The sequence below is a fragment of the Heterocephalus glaber genome, unplaced genomic scaffold (assembly GCF_053883595.1).
Source record: "Heterocephalus glaber isolate CG9 unplaced genomic scaffold, H.glaber_assembly_v1.0 deba00001454, whole genome shotgun sequence".
Lineage (NCBI taxonomy): Eukaryota > Metazoa > Chordata > Mammalia > Rodentia > Bathyergidae > Heterocephalus > Heterocephalus glaber.
This window is the reverse complement of record NW_028258303.1, coordinates 11,346,470-11,373,787: the sequence shown is the minus strand read 5'-3', so window position 1 is coordinate 11,373,787 and position 27,318 is coordinate 11,346,470. Positions and strand designations below refer to the sequence as shown.

The following is a 27,318-nucleotide window of genomic DNA, read 5'->3' as shown; positions in this document are numbered from 1 at the left end:
GTAGGTTATATACATATACTGTTATAGAAAATTGTTTATAATATTTTTAAAATCTTTTTATTTCTATAAAATTAGAGTAATGTCTACACTTTCAATTCTGATTTTAGTAATTTGAGTCTTCTGCCTATTTCCCTTAGTCAATCTAGATAAAAGTTTGTCAACTTTGTTCATCTTTCCAAAGAAATAACTTTGATTTCATGGTATTATTTTTATACTGGAAAGTAAACTAACTTATAAAATGTTATAGTACTTTGTCCATAATTTTGTAACTACTTATTTGTGTTTCCCTCATGAGAGTGAGAATTACTTTTGAAGCCATGTCTAGCCTTATAGTAGATACTCAATAAATTCATTGTTAAATAAACTCATTTAATAAATTGTTATATGAATGCATGAGGTTAGTTTTAAAGGATATACAAAAATGTACACAAATCATAAATGCAAAGGAGGCAGGGGGTAATTTCAGGTAAATATGCAAATCAATCTTTATCCACTGAGTACAATACAATTTCCCTGTGTGAATTTTTGTGTATTTTCTTTTTAAAGCAACAAATTGTCTTTGCAATGGATTTTTATCTTTAAAGCCTTGTTTGTACAGAATTCAAAATTCTTCCTTCCTTTTCTTTGATCCTAATTCTCTTTATCTTTAGCCAGCAAATCAATGCCTAACATCATCAGGAAATACTTACATTCTCACTCTGTACTCCTGCCTGAACCAAACATTAGTCCTAATGTCTCTGCTTGTCCTCAAATCCATGCCAGGCCTCCAATGCTCAAACAAACTTTGCTTGTGGGAATTGCAATTAAGTTATCAAACATGCACAAATTTATTTGGAAAATTAAACGGGCATCTGATTAAGTATAAAGCTCCTTCCAGCTCTACAAGTCCACCATTTTGCTGAAGATGTATTCTTTTGCTGAGTTTAAATGTCAGTGAAATGGTCACTTGCAGTAGATTTCAAACTGTGGTATAAGTTTCGGGTACTAAACAGAAATTTCAAGGACACTGCAAACTTATTATGTAAGTATTATTTTAAAATATATTTCAAGCACTAAGAAAATGAAAAGGCAAATGATAGACTGTAAGAAAATAGTTGCAAATTAAATATCTGGTAAATAACTTGTATCCGTAGCATGGATTCTACCCCAAAAAGTTACATATAGTATGTTAAATTATATATATGACATATATATATACAAATATATGTTACATGATGCCCTTTGGCTCCATTGTATGACTAAAGTTAAAATATAAATATTATGTAAAACTTTTTAAATATTCAAGATAGAGGAACAATTTGCATCCAGAATATATAGAGAACCCTTACAACTCAATAACAAAAAGACAACTCAGTGTTAAAATGGAAAAAGATCTAAGTGAACTTTTCATCAAAGATATATGAATGGCTTTTATAAAACACAGTATTGCATGTTGTTAAGAGGATATAGAGAAAATTGAATCCTCATACAATGCTGGTGAGGATATGAGATGATACAATCAATTTGAAAAACAGTCTGGTGTTTCTTGAGAAGCAAAATATAGTTTTAACATATAATTCAGCAAATTCAGCAAATACCTAGAAATGTATCCATTTCCAAGAAATGACCACATGTCTTCATAAAAAGTCCTATAAGGATAAGCATTGTTCATAATAGCCCAAAAATGGAAAGAACCAAAATGCTTATCAACTGGTAAATAGATAAATGAAATATGGTATAGCTATATGATGGAATCCTGTTTAGCAATAAAGAAGAATGAAATACTGATTTATCCCACAGGATGGATGAACCTCAAAAACATGCTAAATGAAAGAAGGCATGACAAAATGTTATAGGATCCTATTTTAATAAAATGCTGGGAAAGGCAAAGTTATCTGTGCTTGGATACAAGAGAGCATGCACAATCACTCTGACATGGCTGGGCATCTGAGGCAGGAGGCTCACCACGAGTTCAAGGCTAGCCTGAACTGCATAGGGAGAACTGCATAGCAAGACCCTATCTCAAAAAGCAAACAAACAAAAAATACAATCTTTGTGATATGAAAGAAATGCTCTAAAACTGAATTGGTAGTGGCATAATTTTATACACTTACTAAAATTCGTATTTTGTACTCTTAAAATGGGTGAAATAGCTGGTAATATAGCTCAATGGTAGAAGGCATACTTAGTATGCATGAAGCCTTGGGTTCTAACCCTAGCATCAAAATAAATATTTAAATAAAATGGTGAAATATATGGGATTTAGATTTTAATAAAGCTTTTTGGGAGTAAGTGCAAGGAATTGAACCCAGGACCTCACACATACTAGGCCAGGGCTTTACCACTAAACTATATTCCCAGCCCAACAATAAAGTAACCTTTAGAAAACCAATAAACAGCAATGTATCCTTTCTATATATATGTAGACATATATCATTAAAATGTTTAAGAAATTATACACATATTTACCACATCCTATTGTATACTATATATGGTAAAGCTTAACATATTGAAAACCTAAAGGTTAATTTATTTTTATATGTGTCTCAGAATATATCTTCTCTGTTCATCTCTGTTTAATCAGAGAAATGTAAAATTATAAAATGAATGAAACACTACAAAAATCTGAAACCATTTCTGACCACCAGTCCACAAATCAAACTTTTCTCAATTCTGTACAACCAAAACAAATGGAGAAACAAATTTATTTCAGATATATTTATTTTCAGCTATAAATCACAATTCCTTTTCATAATTTTATGCATTAAAAATACTGTCAGTTTTCATTGACTAACTTTCTAATAAGCATTATCAATTTTAGCATATACACTTGTATCATTAGATATATTTTTATATATTGGGATTGTATAATTATTTTTAATTTTTAAAAAGGGTTCTGTTTCTAAAACAAAAAAAAAATCCAAATTCTCCTGGTTCATAAGTAGCACAAAAAGATCAAGGTCAACATTTTTACTAGTAAGCGACAATTTCAGTTCAAAAGAATATCTTATTAGTATGCTTCAAGGCTACCATGAGGGTAGTAGGTGAGGTTTACTTCATATAGCAAAGGTTCAATATAAAACCATTTTTAGGAAGTCAGATGTTCCATTTCTCCCTTCACCTGACATTTCATGGGAACAGAGAGTGCTCTTTGCCTCTTCCTCTTTCCTATTATTATTATTAGCTATAATTTAAAAAGAAGGCTAGAATTCCTGTAGCTATTATGTGTTTGTGAAATGACCTTTAGAATGAAAGCCAACACTCAGAAAAGCAACATGAGAAAAGGAATGCAGGTTCCTGAAACCATGAATAGCTGCACAGTGGAGGACTGGTTCCAGGATACCCCAGGATAATAGCATTCATAAATGATCAAATCCCTCACATAGAATGGTGTAGTATTTATAGTCTATGTGCATATAACCCTTGTGCCTTAAATCATCCCTAGATTACTTACAACACCTAATAAAATGTAAATGCTATGTAGTTTATTGTACTATATTGCTTAGGGAATAATAAAAAGAAGAGCCTGTGCCCAATACAATTATTTTTCTGAATAGTTTTGATTATAAATTGATTGAACCCTAGATTGAAGACCCTGCAGATATGGAAGGCCAACTCCACTATCTTTGAAGTGACTACCTCTGAATTTCTCTGACATGAAAAATAGATGTTTGTATTGTTTAAGCAGCTATTTTAGAGCTAAAGGATCCTGAGATAAGAGTGTTGCAGATAAAGGGACTGGAAGGTACAAAGGTTCTGAGGAAGGAAAGTACTTCACATAGCAAGTCACAGTGAGGTAAATGTGGCTTAGGTATAAGTAATAGGTGGAAAATGGTCAGAGATAGGGTGAGCTAATGGGGAGTCAGATAGTATAGGGTCTAGAAGTTCATAGGGACTCTGAGATTTTCATTTCATTTCACTTCATTGACAGGACCAGGCTGGCCTCAAACTCCTGGGCTCAAGCAATCCTCCTGCCTCATCCTCCTGAGTATCTAGGACTATGGTTGTGTGCTATCATAGCTGGTTGTGCTTTTATTGAGATATGAGAAGCCATCAAAGAATTCTGAAAAGAAAAATACCCAAATTGGCTTATATTTTAAAATAACCTTTTGTAGCAACTTGACCAATGCTAATGCTTAAAAATGTTCATGTGAGAAAATATTTGTTTCAATATTCTCTATATTTCTTTCATATATTTAAAATACTCTCAATTATAAAATTCATATAAAGCTCATACAGTCACTTTTATTAACCATCCAAAGCTAAAACTGAATTATTTATAACTTTTGTAATAATATCAAAATGAAGAATGTATTAGCACAAAGCATCTGTTTGGTACATATGGACACTATGAACCACTGAGTATATGGTTGGCTCAGAGACCTCTGCATTTGACCCTACCTCTGGGCTTTAGTGACTGTGACTGAATCATTGCACTTTTCTATTCTATCAAGATGTAATCATCTTAATTTCCAAAAATGCTATGAGAATTAATTGCTTAGCATAGTTCCTAGCACAGAATGGTGTCTTAATTATTATTAATCACAACTTGAGATTCTTAACTACATCACTGGATCAAAGCTATAAGAAATGTCCAGGTATTAAAGACTTGTTTCTGTGTCATGGATGGAGGCAGATTTCACAAGTATATTCTATTACTTGGACAAAAAAGCTCAAATCTACATTACTTTTTTTACTCTGATACCTGGAAGTGCCTGTGTAAGAGACATGGAGTATCTCAATTATAGAAAAGAAAGTCCCATAAGAAAACCAACTAATTACCATTCTGATTCATACCTTAATTTCTTCTGAGTTTATTATTAATCAGCAATTTTGGCCCTCATGGGCACAAATACACTGAAAAGATCAGTGGACCCACATAGGTGAGCCCCACCCTCCTAACTAGTTTGAGCTTACCTAAGTGCAGCTTATAAAGTACCAAATATTGCTATTTAGTCCACAACTCATCATTCAACCATGAATTTAGTCATTAAAACAAAAACGTTTTCTACTACTGTTGAGGATAGAAATTGGCATTCAAAAGGAGAAGAACAAGCAGACTTCTGGTTGCTGACCAAGCATGAAAGAAGCTTGGAAGTCACCATTACATTCTAATTATAAATTTTAAAAATTAACAAACTGAAAAACACCAACAACAGTTCTTCTTAAAGAAGTGAGGACATGAGGCAAAATCTAGGTGACCTTGGCTATGGCAATGACCTTTTAGATAAAACACCAAAGGAAGAATCAATGAAAGAAACGGTTAATAAACTAGATTTCACTAAAATTAAAATCTTCTGCTCTATAAAAGACTTTCAAGAATAAGAAGACAATGGGCTGAGAGTATAGTTGAGTGCTAACATACATGAGAGGTTGGTGATCCCTAGCACTGGAAAAAAAAAGCAAAAAGAACAAGAAGTCAAGCTAAAAACTGGGAAAATATACTTATAAAACTGATTTCTTGGCACCTGCCTCGCAAGCACAAGGTCCTGAGTTCAATCCCTGGTACAAAAAAAAAAAAAAAAAAAAAAGATTTCTGGTAAAGGGTTATTATACAAAATATACAAAGAATGCTAAAACCCTTACAATATAAAATTGAACAACTTGATTAATAAATGAGCCAAAGACTTGAACAGATACCTGACCAGAAAAGATATAGGCATAGCAAACAAGCCTATGAAAGGATGCTCCACATCATATGTCATTAGTGATTTCAAACTAAAACATCAATGAGATACCACTAGACGCCAAAATCTAAAACACTGACACCACCAAATGATGCCAAGCATGTACAGTAATAGGAACTCTTATTCCTTTTTGATTAGAATGCCAAATGGCATATCCACTTTGGAAGTTTAGCAGTTTGTTAGAAGACTAAAGGTACTCTTACCAAATAATTCAACATTTATTTTAGTTGGTTGAGTTGAAAACTCACGTCCACACAAAACATACACATAGATGTTTAAACAACTTAATTCATAATTTCCAGAACTTGTAAACAACCAAGATGTCCTTCAGTAGGTGAATGGATAAATAAACCATGGAAAGTTAAAAAAGGGAACACACTTCAACACTTCAAAGGAGGGAGGTGGCTATGAAGACTTGAAGAGATATAGAGGAAACAAATATGTATGAGTAAAAGAAGTAGATTTGAAAATGCTATATACTGTACAATTACAACTCAAAGACATTCTAGAAATGGCAAAACTGAAGTTAGTAAAAAAAAAAAAAGATCAGTGGTTGCTAGGGGTTAGGAAAGAGAAGGATGGATAGATGGAACACAGAATTTTTAGAGCAGTAAAACTATCTTTTATACTACAATGGTAGATACTTGTCATCATACACTTAGCCAAAACAGAAGAATGTATGACACCAAGAGTGAACATTAATGCAAATTATGGATTTTGAGTGGTAATGGAGTATCTAGGTTGATTCACTGATTGTAACTAGTGTACAATCTGGTGGGGATGTGATAGTGGTGGAGGCTCTATTTGTAGTGGGTGGGCAGGCAGGGGTGTAAAGAGTAGTTTTGGTAGTATCTGTTTCATTTTGCTTAAAATTCCTCTGAAAAATAAAGATTTTTTGTTTTTCTTTGTTTTGTTTTTCGAAGTGCTAGGGATTGAACACAGGACAATTTTATGCTAGGCAAGTGCTCTATTACTGAGCTATATACCCAGGCTTTATAGAGCATATTTTAAAAAAGAAATAAAAAGTGTCCTTGAGAATTATGAGCACTATATAACCATAATAATAACCAATAAATACATAAAATCATCAGCATATATAGACAGATATGCTGATGATTTTATCTATTGGCTCTATTCCCACTAAGATTTATATAACAAAATTATATATTCCTAAAACGATGGTAAAAGTATGAAAGGATAAAGGATCTCATTAAGTTCAAAAGCTTAACATTAAGACCAAAATGACAATTATATTAAGATCCTCTTTTCTCAATTGTTTTTTTTTTTTTAAACCAAGCTAGGCCAAGATAGCACACACCTGTAATCCTAGCAACTCCAGAGGCAGAGGCAGAAATTCTGCAAGTTCAAGGCCAGACAATTTAGTGGGACACTAACTCAAAATAAAAAGGGCTGGAGGTGGAGCTTAGGGCTAGAGTGCTTCCTGACATGCATGAGGCTCTGAATTCAATCCTCAGCACTGGTGAGAAAAAAAAGCAGTATTAACCAATACTTGACCTACAATAAATTACAGACTTTGGTCAGCAATCACAATTGTGCAATATGTACCAGTGTTATCCAGTAGCACATCTTAAAATCACACTACCAACCACAGTGAGGCCAGGACAAGAAATCAATCCCCGAAAAACAGTCTCTAGTTTCTTGGGTCACATTAGCTCAGCCAGCTTCTAAGACATCTGCCAAAAGTACTAGCGATGACATACAGTTTCCTTAGTGGGAAAAACGTTTCTCATTCTAGGAAAATTTGGAATTAATCATAGAGAAGTTTAAGATAATAAATCCATGTTAATACTTCTATACTGAAGACTTTTAGCTATATGTTATCTTTAGATTATTTAGTAGAATTTGACCTATTAAAATGTAACACAATTTTATTGGTCCAGTTTCAAATATATAATTAAATAATTAATGTAAGCTTTTGATTTAAAGTTGAAGTCATACAAGTTTGGAGAAAATAATCAGGACACTGAAAAGAACTCGGATTGGCTACATTTATGATTTCAAATTATTTACTTTATATCAGTATTTGAACACTTGGGAAGGTTTGGTTTCTTTAAATTAGAAAAGGGAAATACCTTAGTATACAGAAAAAAATGTTAGCAGAGCAGCTGTGAGACTATCATCCTTAATAGGATGATATTTGCCTCTTAGTGCGCTTCTGGAGTTTGGCTCAGTGTTCCTAGTCCTCAGTTAAGTGCTAAGGGTGGTTTACTGTATTTGGACTGTTTGGAAAACACAGTGGTTTGTGCTGAGCACTACATTCCTTCTAGATGCCTGGAATATTTTGGTACATACTAGGTAGAGCATGCCAACATGGTGGCCCCAATAAGATCTTTGCATCCCAAGTCCATAGTGGGCTTCCCTGGGCCAAAGTATTGCCCACATCTTCCATTTTCATTGCTGGAGGAGAACATTACTCCATGACCTTCATGGGAAAGAGAGGACACGAAGGACCCCACAGGTATACTCTTCCAGACAGCCTGTATGTCAGCACTGTGTTTCCATAATAAATATTACCTGTGAGTACAACTATATGTTGAATTCTACAAATTGCTCCAGTGATTCTGTACTTGGAAATTGAATAAGGCACCCCCAACACACTAAGGAAATTGAATACTTTAAACTTCCCAGTGTGATCTAAAGTGTTCAGAAATATTTAAGATTATAATTTAAAGATTATGGAAGATTAAGAAGTGGATACTAAAATTTACTGGACTGGTAAATACAACAATAACATTTATAAACTGAATTTGCAAGTTTATGAAAAACAAGTCTTGAATTTGTAATTTTTATCATCAAGTATTAATTTCTAAAAATTACATAAACTTTTGAATAGGCTTTTCAGCCCATAAAAATATCTTTCAGGAAAATTAGAAAACCTCAAATTTTATATATGTCACCAGTATGTAGCAGGTTTTTTGTCCTAATCCCAATGGCATAAGGGCACTTGTTCAAATCCACTACAGTTTCATTCATTAAGATTTTAGTTAAAAAAGAAGTCTAGAGTTCAGCTCTGTTGATATCACTTGATAAAAAATATCATATCACAACATCTGTGTCAGTGATCTAAAATGTGATTTTTCAAAAGCATCGGTACATAAAGAGCCCAAGTGAACTCATGTAATCAATGATAACTCCATAATGTTAAAGGCCCAGGAAAAGTTAATAAACACTATTCTTTTTGTGTGTGTGTGATACTGGGAATTGAACCCAAAGCCTTCTCACTGAGCAACATCCCCAGCCATTTTTTTAAAATTTTAAAAATAGCTTTATTATCAAACACACACACACACACACACACACACACACAAAATTAAAACCATTCAAAGAAGAACAATGCAAGGGGAAAAAAACACAATAATATTCAAACACAGTAGAACTCAACCAAAACAAACCTGAAAAGCATTTAAACGTTTTTCCATATAACTTAAAAAAGTATCTCAAGCACCAACCAGTCATTTTTTATTATTATTAATTTTGAGCAAGGTCTCCCTAAGGTAGCTCAGTTGTACAAGCTGGGCTCAAACTTATGATCTTGCTGCCTCATCCTCACAAAGTGCTGGGATTATAGGCCATTAGTCTTTTAATAATCTTTGATGTCCTTGCCAGATTTCTTCATTGGATGATAGAGAATGGGGCAGAGATCTCAATCAAAGCTGTCACGCCTAAAACCTAGTTGTTGTGCATAAAAAATCTTGTATTGATAACTTCAGATTACAGTGAAAACAGAGACTTCCTGCCCATTCCTAGTATTCTACCTAGCATTTAGTAAGCCTGGAATATATTTGTTGAATAAGTAGAAGACATCATGATCTAGTTGAGGGGATATAATTACACATCTCTAAAATTAAATAATATGATAATAGTTTTTGAGACATACAGGAGACAGTAAGTGATAAGTCACCAAAGGAATGGAAGTGATAAGAAATGTTAAGAATTTAAAGTAGGGTAAGAGTATTGTGGGCAAGAGTTGTAGAGGAAGACTTTGTGGAAGAGGCTGACTTGAATCTTGGTGTCAAATAAAATAGGATTTGAAAGTGTGAGAATGGGGAAAGGCACGAGAAGAAAGAGTGTGAAAAAGGAATAGAGGTGAGGAAATGGTAATGAGATGATTTGCATTATAGCCTCCTGCCTTACAAGAGTGGGGAAGGACTTCTTAGGCCTTTCCTTTCAGGCTCTGAAGTTGGGGCTTGATTCTTTTAGTAGAGAGGAGAATTAACAATTTTCAAAAAGCCACGATATAAAGAGTTTGTTAGTTGTAGAATAAGGATTATACTTGGGAATAAATGTAAAGTAGTTTAACTGGTTTAGAGAAGGGAATGTTCTTGGCAGAGATTGGGTTAGAAAACAGTTCAGACACACAAAAATAAAGGGCTGAGATAAGGTGGGCAGCGGTTATGAAAAGAGGCAGATTCTTTAACCATTGGGAAGGAAGAACTGATGGGATTAGTGAACACATACACAGATAAAAATACCTTTATGAAAGCAGAAGAGGGGGGTTAATTCTTAGAATGCAGTGTGATTTTATGGGTCATTTATATTTTTAGTTTTCGTCTTTCTAATACCAACTGAGTTGGAATCAGTGTATATGGAGAAAGACAGGGTGAAATGACTGATTCCTATTTTTTCAAAGAAGAAAAGAATGGCTGCAACTCAAAACATAATTGGAATACAGTGGATCCTTGACTTACAAACTCAATCAGTTCCCGAGGACTGGTTGTAACTCAAGTTTGTTGTAAGTCAATACAGCTGAGATTTGAATGTTTACCTGGGTACACTCTATAGATAACAACAGGCAGATAAATCTTCCATTAACCCAGGTTGTCCGTATGTCAGGCTGGTCATAACTTGAGGGTCCACTGTACATACCCTTTAATTCTTATGCTTTTAAAAATTAGTATCAGGTTTAGAGAGCCATATCCATATGTAAAGGGATAATGTGCATCCTGTGAAGTGATATGTTATAATCTGTTGGAGTCTTTGACTTTTCAATGATTTTTTTAGTAACGAGGCCAAAAATAGACATCTTTATTAATTATATTTCAGAGAAGAAAGAGAACAAGCTGTCAAGTTCTCTGCCAGTGGAAGCTGAAAAAATCAGAACTCCAGGAATTCTTTGGACATAATGTGTTTCTTGGCAGATGTGTTTCAGGAAAAAGCGAACAATCCCTGGCCAAAGAGGAAGCAGCTTTAAGAAAACAAAATGAAGACTAAAAATTGGCTGTATTCAAGTGACTGAGCAACATTGTATAAGCCAGCCCAATTTTCCTGTTTTGTAGGATTTGCAAACATGTTTTGTATTTAACTAGAAAATATAAGATTTGGTTTGAAGCCTATTTCCATGCAGAATCCACCTATTCTAAATATGAAATCCAAAACTACCACTGAACAAATTATTTTTACAAATATAATCTGTCAAATTTGTTGGGGGGATTTTTGGACATTTTTACATCATGCCCTTTGAACAAGACCTAAATTTTAAATATCCTGAGGAGTTTTTCAAAATCCTAAAGTAAATTTATAATGCCCCAAACAGCATGGAACTGTAATAAAAAAACAGACCAATGAAATGAAATGGGGACCCCAGGAATAAATCCACATATACACATCAAGTGATTTTTTACAAAGGCAGCAAGAACCTACATGGGATTAAGAAAAATCTCTCCAATAAATGATGCTGGAAAAAACAAATAAGCACATGCAAAAGGAAGAATCCAGAACCCCTATATATATAAAATCAACTCAAAAAGGATCAAAGACTTAAATGTGACATCCAAAACTATGCAACTACTAGAAGAGAAATAAGGGAAAAGCATCAGGATATTGATCTGGGAACAATGATTTTTTATATTATCTCCAAAGCACAGGAAATAAAAGCAAAAATTGACAAACAGGATTACATAAGACTTGTACACAGCAAAGGAAACAATCGACAGAGTGAAGAGACAACCTACAAGATAGGAGAAATATATGCAAATTGTTCATCTAACAAAGGATTAATATACCAAATATATAAGGAATTTAATTCAACAGAAAAAACAAAAAATACAATTACAAGCTGGGCAAATGACCTGTCTAGACATTTCTCAAAAGAGCATGTACAAGTGGCCAGCAAACACATGATAAAATGCTCAACATCACTACTCACCAGAGAAATGCAAATCAAAACCACAATGAGATAAAATATCACCCCAATTGGAATGACTAACATTAAAAATTAGCAAATGCTGGCAAGAATACAAAGAAATGGGAACTCTTATGCATTACTGGTAGGAATGTATATTAGTACAGTCATTATGAAAAAACTGTATGGAGAGTCCTCAAAAATCAGAAAAAGAGCTGCACACATCAAGCTACTAGGTATCTAGTTAGAGAAATTGAAATCAGTGTGTCAGAGAAACCCGGACTCCCATGTTTATTGCAGCACTGTTACAACAATAAAAATGGAATTAACCTAGGCATTCAACATTGAATAAATAGATTAAATATGAGATATATACCTATCATGGGTGGAACTGGGAGATGTGTTAAATGAAATAAATCAGTCCAAGAAAGACAAACACTGTATGTTCTTGCTTAAACTTGGAAGCTAAAAAAAGTAGAGAACCAATTAGTGATTATCAGAGGGTGGGATGGAGAGAAGATGGTTAAGGCGCACACAGGTGCAGTTGGATGGGATGAATAACTTGTTTGTGCAACACTGGGGGTTGAACCTAGTGCCCTGCACATGCTAGGGAAGGGTTCTGTTACTAAGCTATATTCCCGGCATCCCCGCCTTTTAAACAGTTTTATTTTGAAACAGGGTCTCATTAAATTGTCCAGGCTGGCTTCAAATTTGTGATCCTCTTCCCTCAGCCTCCCAAGTAGCTGGGATTACAGGCATGTGTCACTTGTTTCTATATATCAGAGTAGGATATCTATGGTTGACAACAACTAATTGAATATTTCAAAATTGCTAATAGAGGATTTTAAATGTCCCCAACACAAAGAAATGATACATGTCTGTGGTGATAGATACGCCAATTAGCCTGATCTGACCACTACAGATTGTAAACTTGTATTAAAATGTCACATTATACCCCATAAATATGTACAATTACCATGCATCAATTAGAAATAAAAATACATGTTTTAAAAATTCCAAAGTCCAGGCCACACCACACCCATACTACTACATCAGACTTTCTCCCAGGAGATTCCAATGTGCAGATAGCTTGAGGGTCAGTGCTTGTCAACATTTAAAATGCACATGGATTACATGTGGACTCCATGAACAGTCAGATTCTGAGTGTAGTTTTGGGGGTGGGCAGGGGATTCCACATTTCCAATCAGCTCTCAGGTGAAGCCCATGATGGTTCTCCCTGATCCTTGAATAGCAAGAGAGAAATTGGATAGATGGTCTATATATCAAACTTTGATCCCTTTTACAATCACCCAGGGAATTTTGTAAATTACAAAAGTTCAGATTCCATCCCACTTCAAAGTCCTGGGGCCACTGGCTGTTTTTATTTTTTAAGCTTCCCAGGTGATTCTAATGTACATCAAGCTAAAAGTACCACTGGTGTAGGAATTTTGACCTTAGCTATCTAATCTCATGGCCCTGTCTATTGTGAGAGCTTCCTTGTTACCTTTCATTCTTTCTTTTTGTACCTTCTGATGTCCTAGAATTCAAATACCAGAAGAAAATGAAAATAATGGAATCATAGTGTAGTCTAACATTGGATGTACAAAATGCATTACCTAATTTTAAAAAAGAAGAATGGTTTTTATGACAGGAATGTCCTGTAAAACATCCTAGTCCATATCTCTCTGGAGTAGCAGAGACAATTTTATCTGACATTTTACTTACAAAATTTCACTTTGACTCCTGTTATGTGTTAATCTCTATCTCCCTTGGTTTTAATAGTCTTGCACTCAACCTGAGCCTCATAGTGTTTCTTGTTTTAGAATGACTACTTAAAGCAATGGCAATCATCTTAAGTACAACAAAAGAGACCATGTGGTTTATTGATTATAGTTTGTCACACTGTGCTGTTTTCCACCATATTTTAGAGCCCACACTTATATTGAGAAAATCTGTACTGTACTTTTTTTTCCCTATGAGCTGAAAGATATGATATCTTTTGGGGTCTTTTAATATTAATATTAATAGCTTAGACTTACTGTGTACTTATTATGCCAGATACTTTTCTTAACAGTTACATGGTTTAATCTGTTTTGTCCTCCTAGCAATCTAGGAGGTTGGGTGTCTTATGTTTGATGTAAGAGGAAACTGAGGAACTCAGCCAAGGTGACATAAGTGGGATATAGTAGAACTGGGATCTGAAGCCTGGCACTCTTGTCATATCATTTGTGTATTACACTAGTTTTTATGGTGCTGTTTATACCTACCCATGTACATGTCTCTCCATTAAATGCTTTTAGCTTTTTCCCTTTTAAATACATTTTTTATACAAGGTTGTTGTTGTGCCTCATCCTCCTGTGTGGCTGGAACTATAGGTGCACCACTGGGACCATAGGTGCACCAGTTTTACATTCAGAGTAGCATACAGCAGAGACCAGTCTCCATATACTCACTGTCCCCTGAACCCATCACAGCCTCCCTAGTATCAACATCCCCCACCAAAGAAGTACATTTGCTTTGATAAACCTACATTGACAAACCGCTATCACCCAAAGTACATAGTTTCTGCTAGGCTTCACTGTGGATGCTATACAACCTATGGGTTTGGACAAAAACATAATGCTATGTATCTACTATTGTAGCATCATACAGAATAGTTTTGCTGCTCTAAAAATTCTGTGTTCCTCAGACTAATTGGAATTAATGAATAATCAGAAATAGCACAAAGTGCATTAAAAATCTGCTAATAAATGTAATAGCAGAAAACATTCCAGACACAGAAAAATAATTTAACATTCAGATGAGTCAGGCATACAGAACCCCAGATAGCCATAATCAAAAAAGAATAACTCCATGACATATCATAGTCACAATATCAGAAATCAAATACAAGAACAGAACTTAAAAGCTGTTAGAGAAAAGCAATGAATCACTTATCAAGGAAAACTATCAGTATTACAGCAGAATTCTCAACACAAACCTTAAAGGCAAGGAAGTAAAGTGTAAACCTTAAAGGCTTGAAATAAAGTGTTTTAAGCCCTAAAAGAAAACAACTTCCAACACAGACTGATATATCCTGCAAAATTATCTTAAAATTGATGGAGAAATAAGATATTTCCATGATAAAGAGCATCTAAAAAATTCAGGACAACAAAATCAGCACTCTAAAAAATTCTCAACAATATCACAGAAAGAGACACTAAAGATAACAAGGCCAGAAAGCCCAAGAGAATGAATCCCCTAGGCAGGGTGAACATTTAAGTACAAGGAACAGAAAGGAAATCAGCAGCAGGAAAATAATACAATACAGTAATAAGACAGTACCTATTAATTATAACCATCTATGTGAATGGTATTAATTCACCAATCAAAAGACATAGACTAGCAGAATGGATCAAGAAACAAGATACAACAATATGCTGTATACAACATAATAAACCCAAAAATAAATTCATAGCCTGAAAGTCAAAGGATGGAAAACAATATTCCATGCAACAGAAACCCCAAAACAAGCAGGAATAGCTATACCATTTCCAGAAAAACTGGACTTTAAGGTAAAATTGATCAGAAGTGGCAAAGAAGGTCACTGCATATTAAGAGAACCATTCAACAGGAAGAGATAACAATTATAAACATATGTACCAAACAATGGTGCATCCAACTTCATAAAAAAAACAGAATTAGAAATAAAAGATCAGATCCATTTCAGTACTATTATAGTGAGGTACCTTAATATTCCACTATCACAAATAGAGAAATCAACTAAGCAAAAAACCAACAACAAAGAAATATCAGAGTTGAACCAAACCCTTGAATAAATGGGCTTCATAAATATATGCAGAATTTTCTACCCAACAACAGAATTCACATTGTTCTTGGCAGCTCATGGAACTTTCTCCAAAATATCCCACATGTTAACAAACAAAGCTTGTCTAAGTAAATGTAAAATAACTGATTTTTACCATGCATATTATCAGATCATAGTGTAATGAAACTAGAAATCAGTGACAAAAGAAGCCACAGAAATTATGCAAACACATGAAATTAAGCAATGAACTCTTGAATAATCAGTAGGTCACAGAAGAAATTAAGAAAGAAATAATACACCTCATAGAATTAAATAATAATGTCAGTACAACATACCAGAACTTATGGGGCAAATGAAAAGCAGTCCTAAGGTGAAAGTTTATACTGCGAATGCCCACAGAGAAAAACAGAGCAAGCCCAAAAACATAACCTAATGATTTATCTGAAGGTCCTAGAGAGGCAAGAATAATCCAAATCCAGAGCTAGTACAAGGAAGGAAATAATAAAGATCAGAGTACAAATCAATGAAACAGAGTCTGAAAAGAATACAAAGAATCAATGAATTGAAGAGCTGGTTCTTTGAAAGAATAAATAAAATAGACAAATCCTTGGCCAATCTTGCCAAAAAAAGAGAGAAAAGACATAAATCAAAGCAATTAGAAATGAAAAAGCTAAAATCACAACAAACACTGCTGAAATCTAAAATATTATTACCAACTACTTCACAAACCTGTACACTAATAAATTAGAGCACTCAAAAGAAATGGAGATTCTTATATATACATGAATCACCAAACCTGAGCCAAGGAGACTTAAAAATACTGAATAATCCAACTAATGCAGAATAACCTATCAACTAAGCCCAGGATCCTGATGGATTAACTGCTGAATTCTACAAGAGCTTCAGGAAAGAACTAACCCTAATACTCCTCAGACTCATTAGTGAAATTAAAAGGGATGAAATACTCCCAAAATCATTCCTCTAAGCTAGCATTACCTTGATTTCAAAATCAGAGAAAGATCCAACCAAAAAAGAGAACTACAGGCCAATCTCCCTAATGAACATTGATGCAAAAATCCTCAACAAATTATGGGCAAGCAGAATAAGACAAATGATCAAAAAGATCATACACCATGACCAAGAAGGTTTCATCCCAGGGATGCTAGGATGGTTCAATATATGCAAATCAATAAATTTAATTCATCACATGAACAGAAGCAAGGACAAAAATCACATGATCATCTCATTAGACACAGAAAATGCTTTTGATAAAATCCAATATCCATTCATGATTAAAATACTGAAGAAAATATGTATAGAAGGATGTTATCTCAATATGATAAAAGCCACTTATCACAAACCTATTGCTAATACCACATTAAATGGGGGAAAATGAAAACTTTCCCTCTAAAATCAAGAACAAGACAAAGATGACCAATATTGCCATTCCTGTTCAATGTAGTGCTCAAACCATTAGCTAGAGCAATAAGGCAAGAGAAAGAAATAAAAGAGATATATAGTTAAAACATCATTATTTGCAGATGACATGATCCTCTACTTACAATACCCAAAAAATCCACCAAAATTATTTTTTCTTATATAGATCTGGTACATATTTTGGTTAGATTTATACTGTACCTAACATTTCATGGGGGGGGTTAACATAAATGCTATTGTGTTTTCAATTTCAAATTCCCTTCATTCACTGTTATTATATAGAACAATTGATTCTTATATATTGACTTGTATCCTGAAATCTTGCTATAACCACTTATTAGTTATAGAGGTTTTTGTCAACCCAAAAAGAAGCAAGACATCTTTGACTTGTTTCTTAGCAGAAAGCTTTAAGTTTCTCGTGATCAAGTATGCTACTAACCATAGATTTTCTTTGGTTAATTGAGGAAGTTCCTCTCTCTATTTCTACTTTACTGAGTGTTTATCAGGAATACATGTTGAATTTCGTCAAATGTACATCTATTGATATCATTATGTGATTTTTCTTCTTTAGCTTCTTGATGTGATTACATTAACTGGTTTTTTTTTAATTTTATGGTATATATGTTAAGATGTATAGCATTTTTTTTTTCTTTTGGTACCGGGGATTGAACTCGGGACCTTGCACTTGCAAGGCAGGCACCAGAACCACTGAGCTAAATCCCCGGCCCAAGATGTACAGCATTTTTAATTAAATATAATTGACAAAATCATTTATATTTCATGTATACATGTTATGAGATCCATATACATTGTAAAATGTCCTCCAGTTAAAAATATTATATAGCAGCACATGTCAAAATATAAAATATATTTTATCAAACAAAATATCAAAAAAATACTCAAGAAAAAAAATATGCTCATCATCTCACTACCAGAGATATTAAAACAAGTGAATATCACTTTAGGCATTTCTTTTGGAGACAGGGTCTCACTATGTAGTTCAGGCTGGCCTCAAGCTCGCAGTCACCCTCCTATGTCAGCCTCCTGAGTGCTGGGATTACAGGCGTGCACTACCATGCCCAGTGCAATTTCTTGATTTCTCTATACATTAATGCACTTTTGAAAATAAAAAATTGGCATATATTCTTTTGTAACCTGCTGTTTCAACAGAGTGTAGCAGACACTTTTCCACCTCAATAAATTCATGTCAACATTGTGATACCTTAATAATATAATTAATAATTCTTTCCATTAGCATTAACCTCCCAACCAGGCAGCCAAGGGGAGAGCAGACAGGAGGCTGATTCAGCTACATAGAGTGCTAAACCAAAGGATTACAAGCAGAGATAGTTACAATGAGCTAGGCAGCTTGTGTAAAAGTATCACTTTAAGTGTGTTCTTTAGTGGTTTAGAATGTTAATTTGTGTACAAATGTGTAAATATATCTTGATTGAACTAGATATTAAGTAAAAATTTGATAATCCAATGTTTTTGTGTTAGCTGAAGGAAACAAAAACAAACCGTAAAATCCATTTCTCATTTATTTTGAAATGCTCTCCCAGAAAGCCTTATTTTTCTGCTTCTTTCTTGAACTACTTCTTACATTAAGTGAAGATGGAGGACTTTGCTCCAATACAAAACGTATGACAGAAATAAGCCCCCAGATGGTTAAACATGTGATGATAGATATACATATATACATACATACATACATACAACTTTTAAAGGGATAACATAAACAAGAGCTGTTTATTTATACTTAAGAAGTGAGAATAGTTAATTAAGAATAAGTGGGTCGGGGATTCAGCTCAGTAGTTTTGCCGCCTGCTGCACAAGTACAAGGACCCAAGTTTGATCCTCAGTAACAAAAACAAAAAAAAAGAAAAAGTGTGACTGACACATTCTTTTCAGCTGCACTCAGGACGTTCTCTAAAATCGATCACATACTACCTCATAGAACATGTTTAAGTAAGTGAAAAGGAATTGAATTTATTCCATGTATATTATCAGACCATAGTGTAATGAAATTGGAGAGCACCTTAGGAACTTCAGGAATACCAAACCAGCACTCCAAAGAATTTTACACAATATTCTAGGAACAGACATTGAGGATCACAACCCCAGGAAGCAAAGCAGAATGAACCCATCTGGCATGACAAGAAATTAAATGGAAAGGGGAAGAACCCAACCAAAAGAAAAAGTCATGGCAATGACAAGTCAATACATTTCAGTTATAACCATCAACGTTAATGGTCTCAATTCACCAATCAAAAGAAATAGACTGGCAGAATGGGTCAAGAAGCAAAATCCAACAATATGCTGCATACAAGAAACACACTTAATTCAAAAGGAAACTCATAGACTGAAAGTTAAAGGGTGGAAAACAATACTCCATGCAACAGGAACCCAAAAAATAGCAGGAGTAGCTATCCTCTTTGCATATCAAGTAGATTTCAAACCAACACTAATTAAAAGAGATGAAGAAGGACACTACATCCTTGTAAAGGGAAGAATCCATGAGGAAGAGATGACAATCATTAATATCTATGCACCAAACACTAGTGTGCCCAACTATATAAAACAAATACTAACAGACATGAAAAGTCATATATACACTAATACAATTGTAGTGGGGGACCTCAACACCCCACTGTCACAAAGAGATAGATCAACTAGACAAAAAATAAGTAATGAAATACTAGAACTCAATTGAACTCTTGAACAAATGAACTTAACAGATGTTTACAGAGTCTTCCACCCCACAAAATCAGAATACACATTCTTCTCAGCTGCACATGGGTCATTCTCCAAAATAGACCACATACTCACACATAGAACATGTTTAAACAAATGCAAAGGAATTGAAGTTATGCCCTGTATATTATCAGACCATAGTACGATGAAATTGGAGATCCATAACAAAAGAAACTGGAAAACTTTCATAAACACATGGAAATTGAACAACACACTTCTGAATAACCAATGGGTCACAGAGGAAATTAAAGAAGAAAGCAGACAGTTCCTTCAACTAAATGACAATGACAATACAACATATCGGAATCTATGGGACACAATGAAAGCAGTCTTGTGAGGGAAATACATAGTAATGAATACACAAATTAGGAAAAAAGAATGAGCCCAAGTAAACAACCTGATGCTGAACCTCAAGCTTCTAGAAAAAGAAGAGCAGGCCAACCCCAGAGCTCATACAAGGGAGGAAATTATAAAGATCAGAGGAGAAATCAATGCAATGAACACTAAGAGAATGATACAAAAAATCAATAAAACCAAGAGTTGGTTCTTTGAAAGAATCAACAAAATTGACAAACCTTTAGCCAACCTTATTAGGAAAAGGAAAGAAAAGGCCTACATCCATGCAATTAGGAACGAAAAGGGTGAAATTACAACAGACTCAGCAGAAATCCAGAGGATCATCAAAACCTACTTTCAGAACCTATACACCAATAAGATGGAAAAGACAGAAGAAATGGACAGATTCCTAGATACATATGAATTATCATAGGAAGACCTAAAAATTTTAAACAACCCAATATCAACCAATGAAATTGAAAACGTAATTAAAAACTTATCAACTAAGAAAATCCTGGGCCCTGATGGCTTCACTGCTGAATTCTACAAGACATTTAGAGAGGAACTGCTGCCACTACTGTTTAAACTCTTCAATGAAATTGAAAGGGAAGCAATACTCCCAAATTCATTCCTGGAAGCAAGCATCACCTTGATCCCCGAAGCAGAGAAAGACCCAACCAAAAAGGAGAACTATAGGCCTGTCTCACTAATGAACATAGATGCAAAAGTCCTTAATAAGATAATGGCAAACAGAATGCAGAAGATCATCAAGAAGATCATACACCCTGATCAAGTGGGATTCATTCCAGTGATGCAGGGATGTTTCAACATACACAAATCAATCAATGTAATACACTATATCAATAGAGCCAAGGACAAAAACCATATGATTATCTCCATAGATGCAGAAAAAGCATTTGACAAAATCCAACATGCATTTATGATAAAAACCCTACAAAAAATTGGAATAGATGGTCTCTACCTCAAACTGATAGAAACCATCTACGAAAAACCAACAGCTAATATCATACTAAATGGTCAAAAACTGAAATCCTTCACACTAAAATCAGGAACAAGACAAGGATGTCCACTATCACCACTCTTGTTCAATAGAGTTCTGGAAACATTAGCCACGGCAATTAGACAAGAGAAAGAAATAAAAGGAATAAAGATAGGAAATGAAGAAGTCAAATTGTCATTATTTGCAGATGACATGATACTCTATATAGAAGACCCCAAGAACTTCACCAAAAGTCTTCTAGACTTAATAACCAAATTCAGTCAAGTAGCTGGTTACAAGGTCAACACACAAAAATCAATAGCTTTCCTCTACGCCAATGACAGACTCACTGAGAGAGAAATAGGGCAAATAATTCCTTTCACAATAGCATCCAAAAAACTGAAATACCTAGGAATCATCCTAACAAAAGAAATGAAAGACCTCTGACAACTATGGCACTCTGAAAAGAGAGATTGAAGATGATATCAGAAAATGGACAGACATCCCCTGCTCCTGGGTAGGAAGGATTAATAGAGTGAAAATGGCCATACTTCCAAAACTGCTATATACATTTAATGCAATTCCAATTGAGATCCCAGCAGCATACTTTATGGAACTTGAGAAAACAATCCAAAAATTCATTTGGAACAAGAAGAGACCCAGAACAGCAAAAGCAATTCTAGGTAACAGAGACATGGCAGGGGGTATCACAATCCCCAACCTGCAACTATACTACAAAGCTACTGTGATAAAAACACCATGGTACTTGCAAAGAAACAGACCTGAGGACCAGTGGAACAGATTAGAAGATGCAGAAACAACTCCAGACACACTCAGCCATCTCATCTTCGATAAAGGAGCCAAACACCCTCACTGGAGGAAAGATAGCCTCTTTATAAATGGTGCTGGAAAAATTGGGCTTCAACTTGCCAAAGATTAAAACTAGACCTACATCTCTCACCATGCACTAAACTAAAATCAAAATGGATTAAAGATCTAAATATTAAAATAGAAACTCTGAACCAGTTGGAACAGAGGTTAGGTAGAACTCTTGAAGACATCAGTGTAGGAAAAGATTTTATGAACAAAACCTCAGTTGTCCATGAACTAGCACAAACAATCAACAAGTGGGATCTCTTCTTCTTAAAAAGCTTCTGCACAGCAAGAGAAACCACCAGCAGTGTGAAGAGACAACCCACAATGTGGGAAAAAATCTTCACCTGCTCTTCCTCAGACAAAGGTCTACTATCTTGAATCTATAAAGAACTTAAAAATATCAAACCTCCCAAATTTAAAGACTAAGTCCGAAAATGGGCATCTGAAATGAACAGACATTTCTCAGACAAAGAAGTAGAAATAGCAAATAAATACATGAAAAAATGTTCAACATCACTGGTCATTCAAGAGATGCAAATGAAAACAACGCTGAGATTCCACTTCACTCCAGAAAGAATGGCTGCTATAATGAAATCAACCAAAAACAAATGCTGGTGGGGCTGTGGGGAAAGAGGAACACTGCTCCACTGCTGGTGGGAGTGTAGACTGGTGCAACCACTGTGGAAATCAGTATGGAGATACCTCAAAGAACTAGGACTGGAAGTCCCATTTGACCCCGCTACTCCACTGCTGGGGATCTTCCCCAAAGAATTAAAAGAATCATACCACAGTGATATATGTGCGCCCATGTTCATAGCAGCACAGTTTGTGATAGCTAAAACTTGGAAACAGCCCAAATGCCCATCAACTGGAGACTGGATAAAGAAAATGTGGTTTTTTTATAAAATGAAGTACTACTCAGCCATAAAAAATGAGAAATTAGAAATATTTATAGCTAAATAGATGCACATTGAGGCAATACTCTTAAGTGAAATAAATAGGACACATATGTATAAATACCAAATAGTTTCTCTGGTGTGAGAAACTGAAAGTGTAAATAAGGACTAAATGTATATTAGGTAATGTGAAGTAGGAAGAAAAGGGGCAAAGGGGAAGGAAGTGGGAGGGCTAGGGGAAAGGATAGAAGGGAATGGGATTAATATGAAAAAATGGAAAAATAGGAACAAAATCTTTGTAAATAGGGAGGAATGGAGGGGTTGAAGGGAGGGCTGGGCAAGGGTGAAAAATAAGAACCAAGAGAGATTATGTAAAGGTGCAAATTTCCAATGATGAATGTCATTATATTGTATACCTAAAATGTACCAATGATTAGAATGAATAATCGATAATGTAAAATAGGAAGAAAAGGTCCAAAGGGGTAGGGGTAGTGGAAGGGGCAGGGGAAAGGAAAGAAGGGAAAGGAAAAATGATGAGAAATGGAAAAAATGGAAATAAAGTCTTTGTAAATAGGGAAGGGTGGGCTAGGAATGGAAAAAAAATAAGAACCAAGATGCATTATGTAAAGGTACAATTCCCAATGAGAAATGTAATTGTGTTGTATATCTAAAATGTACCAATAAAAGAATTTAACAAAAATAAATAAATAAAAATTAAAATCAAAAAAAATAAAAACTTACCAACTAAGAAAAGCCCAGGTCTGGATGGCTTCACTGCTGAATTCTATAAGACATTTAGAGAGGAACTGCTGCTACTACTCTTTAAACTCTTTAACGAAATTGAAAAGGAAGCAATACTCCCTCATTCATTCCTGAAAGCAAGCATCACCTTGATCCCCAAAGCAGAGAAAGACCCAACTGAAAAAGAGACCTATAGGCCAATCTCACTAATGAACATAGATGCAAAAATCCTTAATAAGATACTGGCAAATAAAATGCAGAAGATCATCAAGACCATACAACCTGACCAAGTGGGATTCATTCCAGGGATGCAGGGATGGTTCCACGTGCATAAATCAATAAATATAATACACTCTATTAATAGCGCCAAGGACAAAAACCATATGATCATCTCAATAGATGCAGAAAAAGCATCTGACACAATCTAACATGCATTTATGATAAAAGCCCTATGAAAAATTGGAATAGATGGTCTCTACCTCAATCTGATAAAAGCCATCTATGAAAAACCAACAGCCAATATCATACTAAATGGTCAAAAACTGAAATCCTTCACACTAAAATCAGGAACAAGACAAGAATGTCCACTATCACCACTCTTGTTCAATATAGTTTTGGAAACATTAGCCACAGCAATTAGATAAGAGAAAGAAATAAAAGAAATAAAGATAGGAAATGTAGAAGTTAAATTGTCATTATTTGCAGATGACATGATACTCTACATAGAACACCCCAAGAACTCCACCAAAAGTCTTCTAGACTTAATAACCAAATTCAATAGAGTAGCTGGATATAAGGTCAACAAACAAAAATCAATGGCCTTCCTTTACATGAACAACAGACTCACTGAGAGAGGAACTGGAGAAACAACTCTCTTCACAATAGCATCCAAAAAAAGGAAATGCCTAGGAATCAACCTAACAAAAGAAATCAAAGACCTCTCCATTCTGAAAACTATAGCACTCTGAAAAAAGAGATTGAAGAGGATATCAGAAAATGGAGGAGCCAATAGGCGGGCAGCTGGAGCCGAGCTTGCTGGGGCATGGGAGAGCTGCTGGCGGCCTGCGACAGGTGCGGGCCGGAAGAGACGCGCGGGGCTTCAGGATGCTGCCCCGAGGAAAGACCGCCTCCCTGGCATCCCTTGCTGCAGGCTGTGAACTGACTGGCATGGTACAGGGGGGGAGGCCCTGGGTCTCCTCAGTGCCTGTCCAACACCAGCCCCAAACACTAAGGATGTGCTCCAGAGAAGGCACAAGAAGAGGACCCGACAGTACCAGCACTTCATGGCCTGGATGGCCTTGCTGCAGGAGCAGGGGCTGCTGAACATGCTGCCAGAGTCAGGCTCCTTGCCATCAGAGGCACTGCCAGGCTCTGAAGCTGCCAGTGGCGAGAGGCAGCGTCCCAGGGCTGGATCTGGTGACGGTGGCCAGGGCAGAAGGCCAGCCCCCAGGAAAGCCTCAGGGCCTTCGTCCAGCAAATTCGTGGCTATTGACTGTGAGATGGTGGGCATGGGACCCCGAGGGTGTGTGAGTGAGCTGGCCTGCTGCTCTGTGGTGAGTTATCATGGTGACATCCTCTATGACAAGTACATCCGACCTGAGATGCCCATTGTTGACTACCGCACTCGCTGGAGTGGCATCACGCGGCAGCACATGCACAAAGCCATCCCCTTCCAGGTGGTCCAGAAAGAGATCCTTAATCTCCTGAAGGGCAAGGTTGTGGTGTGACACGCACTGCACAATGACTTCCAGGCCCTCAAGTACATCCATCCCCGGAGCCAGACCCAAGACACCACATGCGTCCCGAGCCTACTTGGCCAGCCTGACCTCCACACCAGAGGCCGAGTCTCCCTGAAGGACCTGGCCCTGCAGCTGCTGCACAAGAGGATCCAGGTGGGACAACATGGGCACTCATCCGTGGAAGATGCTGCCACTGTCATGGAACTCTATCAGCTGGTGGAAGACAGGTGGGAGCAGGAGGCAGCCAGCAGCCTGTGGTCGCACCCCGAGAACAGGGAGCCTAACAGCAGCACTGACATGGAACACTACATGGAGGACCAGTACTAGCCTGAAGATCTGGCCTCCAGCACCGGGGCAGGAACAGGGGAGGTGCAGGATGGAAGGAAGTGAGAGTGAGGAGGCTTGAGGAGGAAGCTCGGGCAGGGGGACATTGGACGGTACATCTGGGCAGGACAGGGAAGGCAGGATGTTGCCTGGTGCCCAGGGCCAGAGCTGCTGGCACCATGTGTCCTCTGTACCCACAGTGCAGCCCTCTCCGAGGGTTGTTGGAAGTTCATTCTTCTGACTCCGGTGGTTTTACTAATGACACTTTATAGACTGGACCTGGCAGGTGGCAGTAGTCAGGGAAGCAACAGTAGGCTCTCCACATGGCATCCAGGTGGTCAGTGTCCTGGAGCTCCCTTACGTCAGATCAGTGACAGGGTGGAATTCTGGTTTTGTTACTTACCTCTTCCTCCAGGGTCTTTCTAAAGTGGAAGAGAAGGCCTTGTTTGTCCCCTTTCTTTATGCTGAAACTGGCCACTGCTACTATAGGAACCTGGTCCCCTTCGAGGCCTGTCCCCTCCCTGCAAGGTGAATGGACTAGCAGAGTCCATGCCTCACAGGGGAGCTGGCCCCTTCCCAAGCTTGGCATCAGAAGTCCTTGGGTACAGTGCAGGGAGCAGGGCGGGCAGAGAAGCTCTGAATGGGAACTGACATAGTTATTGTGACCCAAATCAGGAATTCCCATCACCACGCAGCATGAGGCTCCCCTGTGCCAAAGCCTGGGAAACCACACAGTAGTTTGAGTTAAGTTGTGGACTCAGGAGAGCTGTACCCGGCCTCTTAAGAGCAGGGCCACCGGTGTCCGGAATCAGAGTGTCTGTTGCCGCAGCAGGTGTGCAGCTCATGTCCCTACACCTCTTGTGGTGCTGCCTTAACTCTGATTGGTGGTTACTGTGACCACTGCGTTTTAGATTCATTTCTGAAAATTTCTGAAATCATTTCCTAAGGAGCAGTTTTGGGGTGCCAAAATGACCAAGAGGTCTGATCACACAAGTTTCTTGAGTCCCATCTTTTCTGACACTTGGCACTGAGACTTGGGGCCAGCCTGTGACTTCCCCCAGCCATTTCCCCATGTGTTAAATGGCACAGCCTCCCCCGTAGGGTGGGGAGGAGACTAAAGGCCATTTGCCTGAACAGTGCCCGGCCTGTACTTTATGAATGGGCTGCTGGCCCTTGAGGGGCCTACACGCCTACACGCTGACCTTGTGGTGGGGGATAGCACAGAGGGGTCCCGGCCAGTGTGGGATGCAGCACAGAAGTTCAGGGTTACCTGCAGGCATGGTCTCTGGCTCTCCGGTGCCACTTCTCATCAGTGTCCTGCTACTGTGTGCCAGAAGATGACAGCACAGTGTCAGGGAGGGAGGGGCATGACCACACCCCCACTAACAGCTGTCAGCTAAGGCTCCCACCCAGGGTCACAGGCTGTGGGGTCACTGGATCCTCCCTGTCAGCAGAGCAGGAGGCTTGGCTGAATCATGACCACTGCCTGCCTGGCTCCGCATTTCCATGTGGCTGATGCCAGACTCACAGCCAAGCAGTAGCTTGCTTGGTTTGTGGGTTAAGGAAGATAGCGCTATTTCTGTCATCAGTGGGAAAAGT

The 27,318-nt window shown here is 36.8% G+C and overlaps 1 protein-coding gene and 1 pseudogene across 2 annotated transcripts in view; one reads left to right on the top strand and one right to left on the bottom strand.

Annotated features, from left to right (window-relative positions):
• Positions 1 to 27,318, bottom strand: part of LOC101723225 (broad substrate specificity ATP-binding cassette transporter ABCG2) — a 183,189-nt gene that overhangs the window by 140,952 nt on the left and 14,919 nt on the right. The window lies entirely within an intron of this gene.
• On the top strand, positions 24,653 to 25,854 carry LOC101699921 (apoptosis-enhancing nuclease pseudogene; annotated as a pseudogene).